The sequence below is a fragment of the Triticum urartu genome, chromosome 1A, assembly GCF_056163025.1.
Source record: "Triticum urartu cultivar PI428250 chromosome 1A, HENAU_Tu73, whole genome shotgun sequence".
NCBI lineage: Eukaryota > Viridiplantae > Streptophyta > Magnoliopsida > Poales > Poaceae > Triticum > Triticum urartu.
This window is the reverse complement of record NC_141873.1, coordinates 528,523,894-528,544,969: the sequence shown is the minus strand read 5'-3', so window position 1 is coordinate 528,544,969 and position 21,076 is coordinate 528,523,894. Positions and strand designations below refer to the sequence as shown.

The 21,076-nt window shown below is 46.4% G+C and overlaps 3 pseudogenes; all 3 read left to right on the top strand.

Moving 5' to 3' along the window:
- Positions 1 to 21,076, top strand: part of LOC147992242 (ricin B-like lectin R40G3 pseudogene) — a 72,661-nt pseudogene that overhangs the window by 33,998 nt on the left and 17,587 nt on the right.
- On the top strand, positions 559 to 1,948 carry LOC147992244 (uncharacterized; annotated as a pseudogene).
- The window catches only part of LOC147992243 (uncharacterized), a 32,916-nt pseudogene continuing 13,811 nt past the window's right edge, over positions 1,972 to 21,076 (top strand).

Below are 21,076 nucleotides of genomic sequence, written 5' to 3'. Positions count from 1 at the left end.
AAACTAGATCATGTTTTGGTTTTGTATCTGAGAAAACATCTTCAGATTTAAAAATGGTGGAAGACACTGATGATAAAAATAGAAAGAATATGAGAGATATTGTTTACAACAAATCTATCAGAAAAGTTACTAAGAGTGATGGCACTGGTTCCATTAGAGAATCCAGTCGCAAAGTCGATCCAGGCCTGGTTAGAAAAAGTATTTTCATAGCTGAGAAAATGAATTGTGTAAATTTTGTGCATATTCCCGATTTCTGGTCTAATGAAGATCTGTATCTAGATGATATGGTCATCAACGGATGCCAAGTTACAGTGCCTGGAGAGATGATGAGTAGGTATGAGATGTCTCTCCCCAGTTGGGGCGAAAAGACATCAGATAAAGCTAAGGAAAAAAATGAATAAAGCAAAAGGGAAAACAGGTTTTAGCAATATGCTTTCCCAAGCTTTCCTGCCCATAAATAGTGCGCCTCTCCTCTGCTTTGAGAGAGAGTGTGATCCCCTTGAGGACTTAGGGTTTCCCCTTCCCCCGCCGCTGCTAGGCGAGAGGGAAGAGGGAGAGATGATTAACAGGGGGCTTGGTGGATATCGGGGAGGAGGAAGATTTAATAGAAGGGGGAGAGATAGCTTCCAGTATAGAAGAAAGGAAGAGGACCTAGCTATATTCAGAGAGAACTACCCCGACAATGAGAGAGGAGGTGGGAGATTTGGGTACAGAGAAGAATCAAGGAAATCTGATCAGCAGGTGGAGGAAGAGAAGAGAGGGATGGTAGATCTGAGGCTGCCTTTGAGTTCCAAGGAAGAAACTATGAAGAAGTTGTAAGAGGAAAATATGACTAGAGATCTTAAGGGCAAAGATGATGTCCCGGCGCTGGCTCCCTCTCTTGATCTGATCCAACAGCAACAGTGGTTTGGGGCTTTGATGGCCCAGATGGCCCAACAAAAGATGGGAAGCTCGTCTGGGGAGGAAATGTTGTCCCCTCTGGAAGCAGTAGATGCAATATGCCTGATGAGACCAAAAAAGTGCTTGCTGGAGGGAAAGAATCCATGGAAAAAAGTGAAGCTAATATGGAAATGGGAAATAACAAGGGCAGAAAGGATGGACTCAGATCAACAGGTTTGGACAGAGAAAGAGCATGGATCAAAACAAAGCTGGGGTTAATTTCAGAATGATGTGCAACAAGTGCAAAGACACCAGGCATCTGACTAGAGACTGTAAGTTACCTAATTGCATCATCTGTGGAAAGAACTCCCATGTTACTAAGGATTGTGCATGACTGAAGCAAATCAAGCCTACCACGAAGTTTATTGGGTATGCTGCCAGAGGTCTAGGTGTGCTGCTGGTGCAGAACTCTAAAGAGACAATTGGTAGTGAACAGACTAATCCTATGGCCACTATGAACATATCTTCAGGGGATATAAATGAAACACAGTTCCTGAAGGGGTTCAATTATATGTTCAGCTGGAACTGGCAGCAGAGATGAAAAAAACATGGAGACAGAGCTTATTTGATGAGATTCCCTAGCAAGAGCAGGCTGGCAGAGCTCCACAAATTTGGAAACTTCAACTTGCTAGGGACCAATGCTGTGATCAATGTAGGCAGTTGGACTTATGACACTCGAGCCATTGGCAAATTACACACAGTGTGGGTGCCGTTTGGAAACATTCCTGAGTGCTTTAGGCATTCTTTTGGGATGTGTGAGGTGGCTGCTTCTGTTGGTCCTGTTTTAGAAATTGATATGACCACTATCCTGAAAGAAAAAATCAAGGCTAAAGTGGGAGTCAGAGACTATGAAAAAATCCCCCACCACATTGAAATTACTGACAAAGACCTGATGATCTACAGAATCAATATAGAGTTGGAAGAGGTGGTTGAATAGGGTTGGTATGAAGAAAAAAGAAAGTTTGAGAACATGGATACTGAATCAGCTAAACCAGCAATGGGAGGCTAGAAAAAAATATCAAAATTGGAGAAATGGGATCAGATGGATTTAAGGAAAATATCTCTCTGGGAAGTGTGGGGCTCAAACAATTTGAGGAGATACAACAGAAAAATGAGGAGATATTGAAGATACAGAAATATTACCTGATGGAGGTGGGTTTGAGGAAGAAAGTTGAGGCTGAGCTAGATAAAGCTTTAAAAAATTCCAAGAAGTTGAGGAAATCAGATGCAGAAATGATGCCTGGAGAGCTGTGGAGGAAAAAAGGAATGCTAATTGGGAAATAGAAAAGAAGAGTTTGCTAGAAATGATTCAAGGTCAACAAGAGCTGATTAATAAGTGCATGTAAAAAACTGATGCTTGGGAAGAAAAAGAGATCTATGGAGAAGACTTAGGTGAGAAAAATAAGCTTGAGACTGAAATTCCTCAGGACCACACACCTGAAGAGGCATATGCAGAACCAATGGATTATTCAGCAAGTCAAGACTCGGTGGAATCCCTAGGCTCAAAATTAGGAATTCACAAGAAGGAAGGAGACAGGGACAAAGATAAAGATTGACCTACTAGAAGAAGTGATAGAAACGTAGATAATAAGGATGCTAAAATAAAAGATCTGGCCAAGGAAAGGGCAGCTGAGAAAGACAAATATGGTAAGGATTCTACTCTATCTTATGAGAATTTTTCTTTATATGATATGACAAGCAAAGTTGGGATTAATTTGGGGTGTGCATTAGATATGGTTGCACAAAATCTAGACCCGATTTCTAATATGGAACATGCTAGAAGTGATATATATCTCCAAAATTCTATTAATACAAATAGGGAGGAGAAAAAGATGACTCTCCAAGTCTCATTGACATTGGAGACGTTGAGTTGGAAGATTTGTATTCAGAGGGAGATAACACTAAGAATGATGAGGGAGTCCTGGATTAGGGGGTCTCCGGACAGCCGGACTATATCCTTTGGCCGGACTGTTGGACTATGAAGATACAAGATTGAAGACTTCGTCCTGTGTCCGGATGGGACTCTACTTGGCGTGGAAGGCAAGCTAGGCAATACGAATATGTATATCTCCTCCTTTGTAACCGAGCTTGTGTAACCCTAGCCCCCTCCGATGTCTATATAAACTGGAGGGTTTTAGTCTGTAGGACAACATACAATCATACCATAGGCTAGCTTCTAGGGTCTAGCCTCTCTGATCTCGTGGTAGATCAACTCTTGTACTACTCATATTATCAAGAATAATCAAGCAGGACATAGGGTTTTACCTCCATCAAGAGGGCCCGAACCTGGGTAAAACATCGTGTCCCCTGCCTCCTGTTACCATCCGCCTTAGACGCATAGTTCGGGACCCCCTACCCGAGATCTGCCAGTTTTGACACCGACATTGGTGCTTTCATTGAGAGTTCCTCTGTGTCGTCACCATTAGGCTTGGTGGCCCCTTCGATCATCGATAGCAATGCAGTCCAGGGTGAGACTTTTCTCCCCGGACAGATCTTTGTATTCGGTGGCTTCGCACGGCGAGCCAACTCGCTTGGCCATCTGGAGCAGATCGAGAGTTACGCCCCTGGCCACCAGGTCAGGTTTGGAAGCTTGAACTACACGGCTGACATCCGCGGAGACTTGATCTTCGACGGATTCGAGCCCCTGCCGAGTGTGCCCCACGGTCACGATGAGCATGATTTAGCTCTACCATCGGACAGTGTTCAGGAGATCGCACCGGCAACCGCTCCGACCCTCAATTCGGAGCCAATCGCGCCATCCACGGACGGGTGGATAGACCCCGCCACGGAGGCCGTACTCTTAGCAGCGATCGAGCCGAGTATCGACCTTACCCTTCACGGGAGCCGTGACGCCGAACTACCGGAATCTTCCCCGTCCACGGACTCCGAACCGCCTGCGCCCCTGCCTATCGAATCCGACTGGGCGCCGATCATGGAGTTCACCTCCGCGGATATCTTTCAGCACTCGCCCTTCGGCGACATACCGAACTCATTAAGGTCTCTCTCCCTGTCAGGAGAGTCCTGGCCGAACTATGTTCGGCAGGATTGGGATGCGGATGACGAAGAAATTCGCCGCCCACCCACCACCCACTTAGTAGCCACTATCGACAATTTGACCGACATGCTCGACTTTGACTCTGAAGACATCGACGGTATGGACGACGATGTGGGAGACGAAGAGGAACCACCGCCCACAGGGCACTGGACAACTACCTCATCATATGATATATATACATGGTGGACACACCTAAAGAAGGCAATGGCGACGAGACAGCAGAGGATGACCCCTCCAAGAAGCAACCCAAGCGCCGACGTCAGCGGCGCCGCTCTAAGTCTCGCCAAAGCAAAAGCGGTGACACCGGCACAGGAGATAATAGCACTCCGGACAGTGCCAAAGACGACAACAATCCCCTCCAGCAAGATTTAGAGCAGGAGGATGGAGAAGCCAGCCCTCCCGAGAGAGCGGCAGATGGAGAGGCGGAGGATGATAATTACATGCCTCCCTGCGAAGACGAGGCAAGCCTCGACGATGACGAATTTGTCGTGCCGGAGGATCCCGTCGAGCAAGAGCGCTTCAAGCGCCGGCTTATAGCCATGGCAAATAGCCTTAAGAAAAAGCAGCAGCAGCTTCAAGCTGATCAAGATTTGCTAGCTGACAGATGGACTGAAGTCCTTGGGGCCGAGGAATATGAACTCGAACGCCCCTCCAAGAGTTACCCAAAGTGCAGGTTGCTACCCTGACTAGAGGAGGAAGCATTAAAACCTACATCTCCAGCATACGATGCGGCTGATCGGCCACCTCGTGGCCGCGACAGAGAGGCATTTCGGCCAAAAACTCAGCCCTCACCCCGACGCCACTCAAATAAAAATGACAAGGCACGGGGAAACACGCTAGACCTACGAGATGTATTGGAGGACAAAGAAAAACACGCAAGATCGATCTACGGATCACGAGGGCGCGCCACTACGCGAGACGATAACCGTCAAGCCGGATACAGTAAAAGTGAATCCGGCCGGGCCGAACACAGCGAACAAGACTCATTCGAGCTGCGTCGTGACATAGCCCACTACAGAGGCGCCGCACACCCCATATGCTTCACAGACGAAGTGATGGATCACCAAATCCCAGAGGGTTTCAAACCTGTAACTATCGAATCATACGACGGCACAACAGATCCTACGGTATGGATCGAGGACTTCCTCCTGCACATCCACATGGCCCGCGGTGACGATCTACACGCCATCAAATACCTCCCACTCAAGCTCAAAGGACCAGCTCGGCATTGGCTCAATAGCCTACCAGCAGAATCCATTGGCTGTTGGGAAGATCTGGAAGCCGCATTCCTCGACAACTTCCAGGGCACTTATGTGCGACCACCAGATGCCGATGACTTGAGCCACATAATTCAGCAGCCAGAGGAATCGGCCAGGCAATTCTGGACATGGTTCATAACAAAGAAAAATCAAATCGTCGACTGTCCGGATGCAGAGGCCCTAGAAGCTTTTAAGCACAACATCCGCGACGAGTGGCTCGCCCGGCACCTTGGTCAGGAAAGGCCGAAATCTATGGCAGCCCTCATGACACTCATGACCCACTTTTGCGCGGGAGAAGACAGCTGGCTGGCTCGCAGCAATAATATATCAAAGAACCATGGTACTTCGGATACCAAGGATGGCAATGGCAGGTCACGTCGCAACAAACACAAGCGCCGCATCAACAACGACAATACCGAGGATACAGCAGTCAATGCCGGATTCAGAGGCTCTAAACCCGGTCGGCGGAAAAAGCCATTCCAAAGAAGCACTCCGGGCCCGTCCAGTTTGGACCGAATACTCGATCGCTCGTGCCAAATACATGGCACCCCCGACAAGCCCGCCAACCACACCAACAGGGAATGTTGGGTGTTCAAGCAGGCCGGCAAGTTAAATGTCAAAAACAAAGATAAGGGGTCACATAGCGATGACGAGGAGGAGCCCCGGCAGCCGAACACCGAAGGACAGAAGAGGTTCCCCCCACAAGTGCGGACGGTGAACATGATATACGCAACCGACATCCCCAAGAGGGAGCGGAAGCATGCGTTAAGGGATGTATATGCGTTGCAGCCAATCGCCCCAAAGATCAACCCATGGTCCTCCTGTCCGATCACCTTCGATCGCATGGACCATCCCACTAGTATCCGTCATGGCGGATTCGCCGCACTGGTCCTAGACACAATCATCGACGGATTTCACCTCACTCGAGTCCTTATGGATGGCGGCAGCAGCCTGAACCTGCTTTATCAGGACACAGTGCGCAAAATGGGTCTAGACCCTTCAAGGATTGAACCCACAAAAGCGACCTTCAAAGGCGTCATACCAGGTGTAGAGGCCCATTGCACAGGCTCAGTCACACTGTAAGTGGTCTTCGGATCCCCGGATAACTTCCGGAGCGAGGAGTTAATCTTCGATATAGTCCCGTTCCGCAGTGGTTATCATGCACTGCTCGGGCGAACCGCATTTGAGAGATTCAACGCAGTACCGCACTATGCATATCTCAAGCTCAAGATGCCAGGACCTCGGGGGGTCATCATAGTCAATGGAAACACAGAGCGCTCTCTCCGCACGGAGGAGCACACTGTGGCCCTCGCAGCAGAAGCGCAAAGCAGCCTTGTCGGTGTCAAAACCGGCGGATCTCGGGTAGGGGGTCCCGAACTGTGCGTCTAGGCCGGATGGTAACAGGAGACAAGGGACACAAAGTTTTACCCAGGTTCGGGCCCTCTCGATGGAGGTAAAACCCTACGTCCTACTTGATTAATATTGATGATATGGGTAGTACAAGAGTAGATCTACCACGAGATCGAGGAGGCGAAACCCTAGAAGCTAGCCTATGGTATGATTGTTGATGTGTATGTTGTCCTACGGACTAAAACCCTCCGGTTTATATAGACACCGGAGAGGGTTAGGGTTACACAAAGTCGGTTACAATGGTAGGAGATCTTCATATCCGTATCGCCAAGCTTGCCTTCCACGCCAAGGAAAGTCCCTTTCGGACACGGGACGGAGTCTTCAATCTTGTATCTTCATAGTCTAGGAGTCCGGCTGAAGGTATAGTCTGGCTATCCGAACACCCCCTAATCCAGGACTCCCTCAAGCCTCTTAAGGCAATCCACCAGTTCGGCGATTAAGAACCCGGACACCGTCAAGCGCGTCCGGAGTAATCGGCAACAAGACTGCCTGGCACGTTCCGAGCTCGCACAGCAATGCAGCCCCCACCCCAGTCCCAGCCAAACAGTGAAATCCGTGCCATGCGTACATAATTACGCATTGAAAATACCATGGGAACAGGTGGGGAGGGGGGAACGACTACGGCACGCCCCAAGACGCGGCTCAAACGCACTAGGGGCTTCCCGCTTTGTTATTTTTCTTTCTTTCTTTCAAGACTTTAATCTCTGGAAGCCCCGTCCGGCAGTACGATTGCCGGACACACGATACAACAACCAAGGAGGTAGGAAGCTACGTCGCATTAAGGAATTCCCAAGTGGTCTCTGATAACGAGTGAAATACCTTCTTTAAATACCATTCCTTAGCTTGCCCTTGGAGGGGACATGTCAAATAGTCCTACTTTTTGCTTATCGCACTACTTGTATCATTCTGCTTCGACGCACCTTTTTGAATAAACAAGGCATAGCACTAGACTATTATCGTATTCTTATATATATATATATATATATATATATATATATATTCGTTCAAGACATTCAACACCCGTACACTCTGGTACGACCAATACGCCAGGGGCTTAAGCGTACCCCATAATACGGCGTGAGAAGTCCGAACACTTTCGACAGTGCTGTTGGGGAACGTAGCAGAAATTCAAAATTTTCCTACGTGTCACCAAGATCTATCTATGGAGAGACTAGCAACGAGGGGAAGGAGAGCGCATCTACATACCTTTGTAGATCGCTAAGCGGAAGCGTTCAAGAGAACGGGGTTGATGGAGTCGTACTCGTCGTGATTCAAATCACCGATGATCAAGTGCCGAACGCACGGCACCTCCGCGTTCAACACACATACGGAACGGAGACGTCTCCCATGCCTTGATCCAGCAAGGAGGAGGGAGAGGTTGATGGAGATCCAGCAGCACGACGGCGTGGTGGAAGTAGCGGGATTCCAACAGGGCTTCGCTAAGCGCTGCGGGAGGAGGTAGATGTGTCACGGGAGGGAGAGGGAGGCGCCAGGCCTTAGATTGGTTTGCTCCTCCTTTTTCCCCACTATATATAGGGCCAAGGGAGAGGGGGAGGCGCAGCCCTTGCCCCTTCCTCCAAGGAAGGGTGCGGCCAAGGGTGGGGAGGAGTCCATCCTCCCCAAGGCACCTCGAAGGTGCCTTCCCCCTTTAGGACTCTCCCCTTTTTCTCTTCTCTTGGCGCATGGGCCTCTTGGGGCTGGTGCCCTTGGCCCATGTAGGCCAAGGCACATCCCCTACAGCCCATGTGGCCCCCCGGGGCAGGTGGCCCCACCCGGTGGACCCCCGGGACCCTTCCGGTGGTCCCGGTACAATACCGATGACCCCGAAACTTGTCCCGATGGCCGAAATGGCACTTCCTATATATAATTCTTTACCTCCGGACCATTCCGGAACTCCTCGTGACGTCCGGGATCTCATCCGGGACTCCGAACAACATTCGGGTTACCGCATACTAATATCTTCATAACCCTAGCGTCACCGAACCTTAAGTGTGTAGACCCTACGGGTTCGGGAGACATGCAGACATGACCGAGACGTTCTCCGGTCAATAACCAACAGCGGGATCTGGATACCCATGTTGGCTCCCACATGTTCCACGATGATCTCATCGGATGAACCACGATGTCAAGGACTTAATCAATCCCGTATACAATTCCCTTTGTCTATCGGTATGTTACTTGCCCGAGATTTGATCGTCGGTATCCAATACCCAGTTCAATCTCGTTACCGGCAAGTCTCTTTACTCGTTCCGTAACACATCATCCCGTGATCAACTCCTTGGTCACATTGCGCATATGATGATGTCCTACCGAGTGGGCCCAGAGATACCTCTCCGTTTACACGGAGTGACAAATCCCAGTCTCGATTCGTGCCAACCCAACAGACACTTTCAGAGATACCTGTAATGCACCTTTATAGTCACCCAGTTACGTTGTGACGTTTGATACACCCAAAGCATTCCTACGGTATCCGGGAGTTGCACAATCTCATGGTCTAAGGAAATGATACTTGACATTAGAAAAGCTATAGCATATGAACCACACGATCTAGTGCTATGCTTAGGATTGGGTCTTGTCCATCACATGATTCTCCTAATGATGTGATCCCGTTATCAACGACATCCAATGTCCATGGTCAGGAAACCGTAACCATCTATTGATCAACGAGCTAGTCAACTAGAGGCTTACTAGGGACATGGTGTTGTCTATGTATCCACACATGTATCTGAGTTTCCTATCAATACAATTATAGCATGGATAATAAACGATTATCATGAACAAGGAAATATAATAATAACCAATTTATTATTGCCTCTAGGGCATATTTCCAACAGTCTCCCACTTGCACTAGAGTCAATAATCTAGTTCACATCGCAATGTGATTAACATTCACAGGTCACATCGCCATGTGACTAACACCCAAGAGTTTACTAGAGTCAGTAGTCTAGTTCACATCACTATGTGATTAACACTCGATGAGTTTTAGGTTTGATCATGTTGCTTGTGAGAGAGGTTTTAGTCAACGGGTCCGAACCTTTCAGATCCGTGTGTGCTTTACAAATCTCTATGTCATCTCCTAGATGTAGCTACCACGCTCTATTTGGAGCTATTCCAAATAACTGTTCTACTTGGAGCTATTCTAAATCGTTGCTCCATTATATGCATCCGGTATCTCTACTCAGAGCTATCCGGATAGGTATTAAGCTTGCATCGACGTAACCCTTTACGACGAACTCTTTTTACCACCTCCATAACCGAGAAACTTCCTTAGTCCACTAGTTACTAAGGATAACTTTGACCGCTGTCCTGTGATCCATTCATGGATCACTATTGTACCCCTTGACTGACTCATGGCAAGGCACACTTCAGGTGCGGTACACAGCATAGCATACTGTAGAGCCTATGTCTTAAGCATAGGGGACGACCTTCGTCCTTTCTCTCTATTCTGCCGCGGTCGAGCTTTAAGTCTTAACTTCATACCTTACAACTCAGGCAAGAACTCCTTCTTTGACTGATCCATCTTGAACACCTTCAAGATCACGTCAAGGCATGTGCTCATTTGAAAGTACCATTAAGCGTTTTGATCTATCCTTATAGATCTTGATGCTCAATGCTCAAGTAGCTTAATCCAGGCTTTCCATTGAAAAACACTTTCCCAATAACCCTACATGCTTTCCAGAAATTCTACATCATTTCTGATCAACAATGTGTCAACAACATATACTCACCAGAAATTCTATAGTGCTCCCACTCACATCTTTGGAAATACAAGTTTCTCATAAACTTCGTATACACCAAAATCTTTGATCATCTCATCAAAGCATACATTCCAACTCCGAGATGCTTACTCCAGTCCTCAAAAGGATTGCTGGAGCTTTGCATACTTATTAGCATCTTTCAGGATTGACAAAACCTTCCGGTTGTATCACATACAACCTTTCCTCAAAAATCGTCGAGGAAACAATGTTTTGACATCCTATCTGCAAGATTTCATAAATAATGCAGTGATCGCTAACATAATTCCAACAGACTCTTAGCATCGCTACGAGTGAGAAAATCTCACCGTAGTCAACTCCTTGAACTTGTCAGAAAACATCTTAACGACAAGTCGAGCTTTCTTAATGGTGACATTTACCATCATTGTCCGTCTTCCTTTTAAAATCCATATGTACCTAACAGCCTTACGACCATCAAGTAGTTTCTCCAAAGTCTACACTTTGTTTTCATACATGGATCCTCTCTCGGATTATATGGCCTCGAGCCATTTATCGGAATCCGGGCCCACCATCGCTTCTCCATAGCTCGTAGGTTCATTGTTGTCTAGCAACATGACTTCTAAGACAGGATTATGTACCACTCTGAAGTAGTATGCATCCTTGTCATCCCACGAGGTTTGTTAGTGACTTGATCTGAAGTTTCATGATTACTATCATAAGCTTCCACTTCAATTGGTGTAGGTGCCACAGGAACAACTTCCTGTGCCCTGCCACACACTAGTTGAAGAGACGGTTCAATAACCTCATCAAGTCTCCACCATCCTCCCACTCAATTCTTTCGAGAGAAACTTTTCCTCGAGAAAGGACCTGATTCTAGAAACAATCCCTTATTGCTTTCGAATCTGAGACAGGAGGTATACCCAACTGTTTTGGGTGTCCTATGAAGATGCATTTATCCGCTTTGGGTTCGAGCTTATCAGCCTGAAACTTTTTCACATAAGCATCGCAGCCTCAAACTTTTAAGAAATGACAGCTTAGGTTTCTCTAAACCATAGTTCATTCGGTGTCGTCTCAACGGAACTACGTGGTGCCCCATTTAAAGTGAATGTGGTTGTCTCTAATGCCTAACCCATAAACTATCGTGGTAATTTGATAAGAGACATCATGGTATGCATCATATCTAATAGGGTGCAGTTATGATGTTCGGACACACCATCACACCATGGTGTTCCTGGCTGTATTAGTTGTGAAACAATTTCCGCAATGTCTTAATTCTGTGCCAAACTCGTAATTCAGATATTCATCTCTACGATCATATCATAGATCTTTTTATCCTCTTGTTACGACGATCTTTCAACTTCACCCTGAAATTACTTGAAGCTTTCAATAATTCAGACTCGTGATTCATCAAGCAAATATACTCAACATCTACTCAAATCATCTGTGAAGTAAGAACATAACGATATCCACTACATGCCTCAGCACTCGTTGGACTGCACACATCAAAATGTTTTACTTCCAACAAGTTGCTTTCTGGTTCCATTTTACTGAAACCGAGGCTTTCAGTCATCTTGCCCATGTAGTATGATTTGCATGTCTCAAGTGATTCAAGATCAAGTGAGTTCAAACGGTCCATTTGCATGGAGTTTCTTCATGCATATACACCAATAGACATGGTTCGCATGTCTCAAACTTTTCAAAAATGAGTGAGTCCAAAGATCCATCAACATGGAGCTTCTTCATGCGTTTTATACCGATATGACTTACGTGGCAGTGCCACAAGTAGGTGGTACTATCATTACTATCTTTTGGCATGAACATGTGTATCACTACGATCGAGATTCAATAAACCATTCATTTTAGGTGCAAGACCATTGAAGGTATTATTCAAATAAACAGAGTAACCATTATTCTCCTTAAATGAATAACCGTATTGCGATAGACATAATCCAATCATGTCTATGCTCAACGCAAACACCAATCTCGATGGTAGAGGGAGCGTACGATATTTGATCATATCAACATTGGAAATACTTCCAACACATATCGTTAGCTCACCTTTAGCTAGTCCCCGTTTATTCCATAGCTTTTATTTCGAGTTACTAACACTTAGCAACCGAACCGGTATCTAATACCCTGGTGCTACTAGGAGTACTAGTAAAGTACACATCAACACAATGTATATCCAATATACTTCTATCGACCTTGCCAGCCTTCTTATCTACCAAGTATCTAGGGTAATTCTGCTCCAGTGGTTGTTCCCCTTATTACAGAAGCACTTAGTCTCGGGTTTGGGTTCAACCTTGGGTTTCTTCACTAGAGCAGCAGCTGAATTGCCGTTTCATGAAGTATCCCTTCGTGCCCTTGCCCTTCTTGAAACTAGTGGTTTCACCAACCATCAACAATTGATGCTCCTTCTTGATTTCTACTTTTGTGGTGTCAAACATCACGAACATCTCAAGGATCATCATATATGTCCCTGATATATTATAGATCATCACGAAGCTCTAGCAGCTTGGTGGTAATGACTTCGGAGAAACATCACTATCTCATCTGGAAGATCAACTCCCACTTGATTCAAATGATTGTTGTACTCAGACAATCTGAGCACAAGCTCAACAATTGAGCTTTTCTCCCTTAGTTCGCAGGCTAAGAAAATCGTCGGAGGTCTTATACCTCTTGACGTGGGCACGAGCCTGAAATCCCAATTTCAGCCCTCAAAACATCTCATATGTTTCGTGACGTTTCAAAAAACGTCTGTGGTGCCTCAACTCTAAACCGTTTAACTGAACTATCACGTAGTTATCAAAACGTGTATGTCAGATGTTCGCAACATCCACAGACAACGTTTGAGGTTCAGCACACTGAGCGGTGCATTAAGGACATAAGACTTCTAAGAAGCAATGAGGACAATCCTCAGTCTACGGACCTAGTCTGCATAATTGCTACTATCAACTTTCAACTAATTTTTTCTCTAGGAACATATCTAAACAGTAGAACTGAAACGCAAGCTACGACATAATTTGCAAAATCCTTTTTGACTATGTTCAGGATAATTAAGTTCATCGTATGAACTCCCACTTAGATAGACATCCCTCTAGTCATCTAAGCGATTACATGATCCGAGTGAACTAGGCCGTGTCCGATTAACACGCGAGACGGACTAGTCAACGTCGGTGAACATCTTCATGTTGATCGTATCTTCTATACGACTCATGCTCGACCTTTCGGTCTCTGTGTTCCGAGGCCATGTCTTCACATGCTAGGCTCGTCAAGTTAACCCTAAGTGTTTTTGCATGTGTAAATCTTGCTTACACCCGTTGTATGTGAACGAAAGGATCTATCACACCCGATTAACACGTGATGCTTCGAAGCGACGAACTGTAGCAACGGTGCACAGTTAGGGGAGAACACTTCTTGAAATTTTAATGAGGGATCATCTTATTTACTACCGTCGTACTAAGCAAATAAGATGTATAAATATGATAAACATCATATGCAATCAAATAATAGTGACATGATATGGCCAATATCATATAGCTCCTTTGATCTCCATCTTGGGGCTCCATGATCATCTTGTCACCGGTATGACACCATGATCTCCGTCATCATGATCTCCATCATCGTGTCTTCTTGAAGTTGTCTCGTCATCGACATGCAAGTCGTGATTCCCTTGACAAGAACATGATCAATCTCATACATTACATATAACATTCATCACATCCTTTTGGCCATATCACATCACATAGCATACCCTGCAAAAACAAGTTAGACGTCCTCTAATTGTTGTTTGCATGTTTTACGTGGCTGCTATGGGTTTCTAGCAAGAACGTTTCTTACCTACGCAAAGACCACAACGTGATATGCCAATTGCTATTTACCCTTCATAAGGACCCTGTTCATCGAATCCGATCCGACTAAAGTGGGAGAGACAGACACCCGCCAGCCACCTTATGAAACTAGTGCATGTTTGTCGGTGGAACCGGTCTCATGTAAGAGTACGTGCAAGGTTGGTCCGGACCGCTTCATCCCACGATGCCGCCGAATCAAGATAAGACTAGTAACGGCAAGCATATTGAACAAAATCAACGCCCACAACTACTTTGTGTTCTACTCGTGCATAGAATCTACGCAATAGACCTAGCTCATGATGCCACTGTTGGGGAACGTAGCAGAAATTCAAAATTTTCCTACGTGTCACCAAGATCTATCTATGGAGAGACTAGCAACGAGGGGAAGGAGAGCGCATCTACATACCTTTGTAGATCGCTAAGCGGAAGCGTTCAAGAGAACGGGGTTGATGGAGTCGTACTCGTCGTGATTCAAATCACCGATGATCAAGTGCCGAACGCACGGCACCTCCGCGTTCAACACACGTACGGAACGGAGACGTCTCCCATTCCTTGATCCAGCAAGGAGGAGGGAGAGGTTGATGGAGATCCAGCAGCACGACGGCGTGGTGGAAGTAGCGGGATTCAAACAGGGCTTCGCTAAGCGCTGCGGGAGGAGGTAGATGTGTCACGGGAGGGAGAGGGAGGCGCCAGGCCTTAGATTGGTTTGCTCCTCCTTTTTCCCCAATATATATAGGGCCAAGGGAGAGGGGGAGGCGCAGCCCTTGCCCCTTCCTCCAAGGAAGGGTGCGGCCAAGGGTGGGGAGGAGTCCATCCTCCCCAAGGCACCTCGGAGGTGCCTTCCCCCTTTAGGACTCTCCCCTTTTTCTCTTCTCTTGGCGCATGGGCCTCTTGGGGCTGGTGCCCTTGGCCCATGTAGGCCAAGGCACATCCCCTACAGCCCATGTGGCCCCCCGGGGCAGGTGGCCCCACCCGATGGACCCCCGGGACCCTTCCGGTGGTCCCGGTACAATACCGATGACCCCCAAACTTGTCCCGATGGCCGAAATGGCACTTCCTATATATAATTCTTTACCTCCGGACCATTCCGGAACTCCTCGTGATGTCCAGGATCTCATCCGGGACTCCGAACAACATTCGGGTTACCGCATACTAATATCTTCATAACCCTAGCGTCACCGAACCTTAAGTGTGTAGACCCTACGGGTTCGGGAGACATGCAGACATGACCGAGACGTTCTTCGGTCAATAACCAACAGCGGGATCTGGATACCCATGTTGGCTCCCACATGTTCCACGATGATCTCATCGGATGAACCACGATGTCAAGGACTTAATCAATCCCGTATACAATTCCCTTTGTCTATCGGTATGTTACTTGCCCGAGATTCGATCGTCGGTATCCAATACCCAGTTCAATCTCGTTACCGGCAAGTCTCTTTACTCGTTCCGTAACACATCATCCTGTGATCAACTCCTTGGTCACATTGCGCATATGATGATGTCCTACCGAGTGGGCCCAGAGATACCTCTCCGTTTACACGGAGTGACAAATCCCAGTCTCGATTCGTGCCAACCCAACAGACACTTTCAGAGATACCTGTAATGCACCTTTATAGTCACCCAGTTACGTTGTGACGTTTGATACACCCAAAGCATTCCTACGGTATCCGGGAGTTGCACAATCTCATGGTCTAAGGAAATGATACTTGACATTAGAAAAGCTATAGCATATGAACTACACGATCTAGTGCTATGCTTAGGATTGGGTCTTGTCCATCACATGATTCTCCTAATGATGTGATCCCGTTATCAACGACATCCAATGTCCATGGTCAGGAAACCGTAACCATCTATTGATCAACGAGCTAGTCAACTAGAGGCTTACTAGGGACATGGTGTTGTCTATGTATCCACACATGTATCTGAGTTTCCTATCAATACAATTATAGCATGGATAATAAACGATTATCATGAACAAGGAAATATAATAATAACCAATTTATTATTGCCTCTAGGGCATATTTCCAACAAGTGCGGCACCCCGAACTTATAGCATTATATGCATCAGCTCTGAATCATGTCTTGGGTCAATAGTTGGGTTTGCCCGGCTCCCATGTTTTGGTACCTTACGTTCCGCTATATCGGCTAAGGTAGCACTGGGAGAACTACTGCGATTGTGCCCCGGTTCTTCTGGGCTAAGCAGCTCAGTAGAGAAAGCTAAAACTGACTGTCATGATAAGGCGAGAGCTGGTCGCTGTTCGAGAGGTCTCGAGTCCCTAAAGACTTATGCCGCTTAGAGCGAGGAGTCGGCTTTGTCCGGCTTAAGGCATGTATAGTGCCCCGAATTCGGCCTTCGAATACTAGGGGCTTCGCCAAAATTTAAAATTGTAGACTTCTATGGCTAAGTGAGAGTGATAAAGCATTATAGTCTGATTGCCTTGTTCGTTGTGCTGAGCACCTCCGTCAAAGGACCCAACAATGGGAAAAAGAGTGCTCAGGTTTATCCCAAACACCCCAGCACTCGTGGCATGGGGGCAGAAGCCGACGACTAGCCATCTCTCAGATTTGATAAACAGCCGCACAGAAGGTAATATTTTAAATTCAAACAAGCGTTGCATAGCGCATATGAACAAGTTTTCATAATACAGGATCACACGAGCGAGTTCATTCAAATATTACATCCTTCGCACACTCGTCCGCCACAAGACGGGCACCCTTCAGGACACCCTCATAATACATTCCGGGGTGGCGATGCTCCTAGCCCTACGGCGGCCCCTCCTTCACCAGCTTCTCGGCGTCCATCTTGGCCCAGTGCACCTTCGCACGGGCAAAAGCCCGACGTGCACCTTCGATGCAGACGGACCGCTTTATGACTTCCAGCCGTGGGCAGGCATCCACAAGACGCCTCACCAGGCCGAAGTAGCTATTGGGAAGGGAGTCGCCGGGCTACATTCGGACTATAAGGCCCCTCATGGCCTGTTCGGCCGCCTTGTGCAGCTCGACCAGTTGATTCAGCTGGTCGCTCATAGGCATCGGGTGTTCGGTCCCAATATACTGAGACAAGAACAACTTCTCCGTCGAGCTTCCCTCCTCGGCCTGGTAATATTTTGCGGCATCCAACACGCTGCGGGGCAAATCTGTGAATACTCCTGGAGAGCTCCGGACACGGGTAAGTAACAAGTAATTTACTTTCACATGCTTGCTTTGCATATTGAATGCCTTACCTGCCGCTATCTTCCTCATCGCCTCAATCTCCTGGAGGGCCTTTTGGGCTTCGGCCTTGGCATGCTTTGTGCTCTCGAGGGTCGTGGCAAGCTCGGACTCTCGCGTCTTCGAGTCAAGCTCCAAAGCCTCGTGCTTCTTCACGAGAGCCTGGAGCTCTTGCTGCACCTCGCCCACCCGTGCCTCTTGTTTCTCCCGCTCGGTGCGCTCCTTGGCCGCTCTTTTTCGGCCTCGGACAGCGCTTGCTTCAGGGTCGCCACTTTGGTTGTGGCCCCTGGCACATTCATGATGATCCTGTCATTTCGCAACCACATTTTCTTTCTTATATAGAAAAGGTATTACTTACCTTTGTTCTCCTCGAGCTGCCTCTTGGCAAGACCGAGCTCTTTCACGGACCGCTCAAGGTCCTTCTTCAGTGCGGCGACCTCCGCAGTCAGTGCAGCAGAGGTCAGCAACGAAGCCTGCATACGCATACAGACATACTTATATTAGACTCCTGCGGATATTTTTTGATCCTCTATTCGGCTTTTCTTTGTGAACACCAAACAGAGCATCAGGGGCTACTGTCTATGCGGTAATATTTTTCCTATATTTTAAATACTTACCTCAAAGCCTGTTAGAAGGCTGGCACAGGCTTCAGTCAGTCCGCTCTTGGCGGACTGAACCTTCTTGATCACCGCACTCATAATAGTGCGGTGCTCTTCGTCGATGGAAGCGCCGTGAAGCACTCCCAGCAGGTTGTCTGGTGCCTCTGGATGGACAGAGGTCACCGGCACGGGCGACTTGCCCCTCTTGGAAGGGGGCTGCAACGTCTTGAGCTTGCGTTAGTTTTCCTCGAAGAGGAAGGGATGATGCAGCAGAGTAGCATAAGTATTTCCCTCAGTTTTTGAGAACCAAGGTATCAATCCAGTAGGAGGCCACGCTCAAGTCCCTCGTACCCGCACAAAACGATAGCTACTCGCAACCAACGCGATTAGGCGTTGTCAATCCCTTCACGGTCACTTACGAGAGTGAGATCTGATAGATATAATATTTTTGGTATTTTTGGTATAAAGATGCAAAGTAAAAAGTAAAAGCAAAGTAAAAAAGCAAAGCAAGATTAAAGTGATGGAGATTGATATGATGAGAATAGACCCGGGGGCCATAGGTTTCACTAGTGGCTTCTCTCAAGAGCATAAGTATTCTATGGTGGGTGAACAAATTACTGTTGAGCAATTGACAGAATTGAGCATAGTTATGAGAATATCTAGGCATGATCATGTATATAGGCATCACGTCCGTGACAAGTAGATCGAAACGATTCTGCATCTACTACTATTACTCCACTCATCGACCGCTATCCAGCATGCATCTAGAGTACTAAGTTAAAAACAGAGTAACGCCTTAAGCAAGATGACATGATGTAGAGAGATAAATTCATGCAATATGAAATAAACCCCATCTTGTTATCCTCGATGGCAACGATACAATACGTGCCTTGCTGCCCCTTCTGTCACTGGGTAAGGACACCACAAGATCGAACCCAAAGCTAAGCACTTCTCCCATGGCAAGAACTACCAATCTAGTTGGCCAAACCAAACGGATAATTCGAAGAGACTTGCAAAGATAACCAATCATACATAAAAGAATTCAGAGAAGATTCAAATATTATTCATAGATATACTTGATCATAAACCCACAATTCATCGGTCTCAACAAACACACCGCAAAAAGAAGATTACATCGAATAGATCTCCACAAGAGAGGGGGAGAACTTTGTATTGAGATTCAAAAAGAGAGAAGAAGCCATCTAGCTACTAACTATGGACCCAAAGGTCTGAGGTAAACTACTAACACTTCATCGGAGGGGCTAGGATGATGTAGAAGCCCTCCGTGATGACGTCCCTCTTCCGGCGGAGCTTCAGAACAGGTCCCAAGATGGGATCTCGTGGATACAGAAAGTTGCGGCGGTGGAATTAGGTTTTTGGCTCCTGTTCTGATCGTTTGGGGGTACGTGTGTATATATAGGAGGAAGGAGTTTGCCGGTGGAGCACCGAGGGGCCCATGAGGCAGGGGGCGCACCCTAGGGGGGCGCCCCCCACCCTCGTGACCTCCTCTTTGAATCCTTGGAGTAGGGTCCAAGTCTCCTGGATCACGTTCGGTGAGAAAATCACGTTCCCAAAGATTTTATTCCGTTTGGACTCCGTTTGATATTCTGTTTCTCCGAAACACAGAAATAGGCAAAAAACGGCAATTCTGGGTTGGGCCTCCGGTTAATAGGTTAGTCCCAAAAATAATATAAAAGTGGAAAATAAAGCCCAATATAGTCCAAAATAGTAGATAATATAGCATGGAGCAACCAAAAATTATAGATACGTTGGATACATATCAGGCATCCCCAAGCTTAATTCCTGCTCTTCCTCGAGTAGGTAAATGATAAAAAGAGAATTTTTGATGCGGCGTGCTACTTGGCATAATTTCAATGCAAATCTTCTTAATTGTGGTATGAATATTCAGATTAGAAAGATTCAAGACAAAAGTTTACATTGACATAAAAATAATAATACTTCAAGCATACTAACAAAGCAATTATGTCTTCTCAAAATAACATGGCCAAAGAAAGTTATCCCTGCAAAATCATATAGTCTGGCTATGCTCTATCTTCACTACACAAAGTATTTAAATCATGCACAACCCCAATGACAAGCCAAGCAATTGTTTCATACTCTAACTTTTTCAAAACTTTTTCAATCTTCACGCAATACATGAGCGTGAGCCATGGATATAGCACTATAGGTGGAATAGAATGGTGGTTGTGGAGAAGACAAAAAGGAGAAGATAGTCTCACATCAACTAGGCGTATCAACGGGCTATGGAGATGCACATCAATAGATATCAATGTGAGTGAGTAGGGATTGCCATGCAACGGATGCACTAGAGCTATATATGTACGAAAGCTCAACAAAAGAAACTAAGTGGGTGTGCATCCAACTTGCTTGCTCACGAAGACCTAGGGCAATTTTGAGGAAGCCCATCATTGGAATATACAAGCCAAGTTCTATAATGTAAAATTCCCACTAGTATATGAAAGTGACAACATATGAGACTCTCTATATGAAGAACATGTTGCTACTTTGAAGCACAATATATGAGACTCGCTATATCATGGTGCTACTTTGAAGCACAAGTGTGGAAAAAAGATAGTAGCATTGCCCATTTTTATTTATTTTATTTTTTTGGGGCCTTCTTTTTTTTCTTTGGCCTTTCTCTTTTTTTGGGACAATGCTCTATTGAAGGATGATCATCACACTTTTATTTATTTACAACTCAATGATTACAACTCGATTCTAAAACAAAGTATGACTCTATATGGATGCCTCCGGCGGTGTACCGGGATATGCAATGAATCAAGAGTGACAAGTATGAAAAAATTATGAATGGTGGCTTTGCCACAAATACTATGTCAACTACATGATCATGCTAAGCAATATGACAATGATGAATGTGTCATGATGAACTAGATGGTGGAAAGTTGCATGGAAATATATCTCGGAATGGCTATGGAAATGACATAATAGGTAGGTATGGTGGTTGTTTTGAGGAAGGTATATGGTAGGTGTATGATACCGGCGAAAGGTGCGC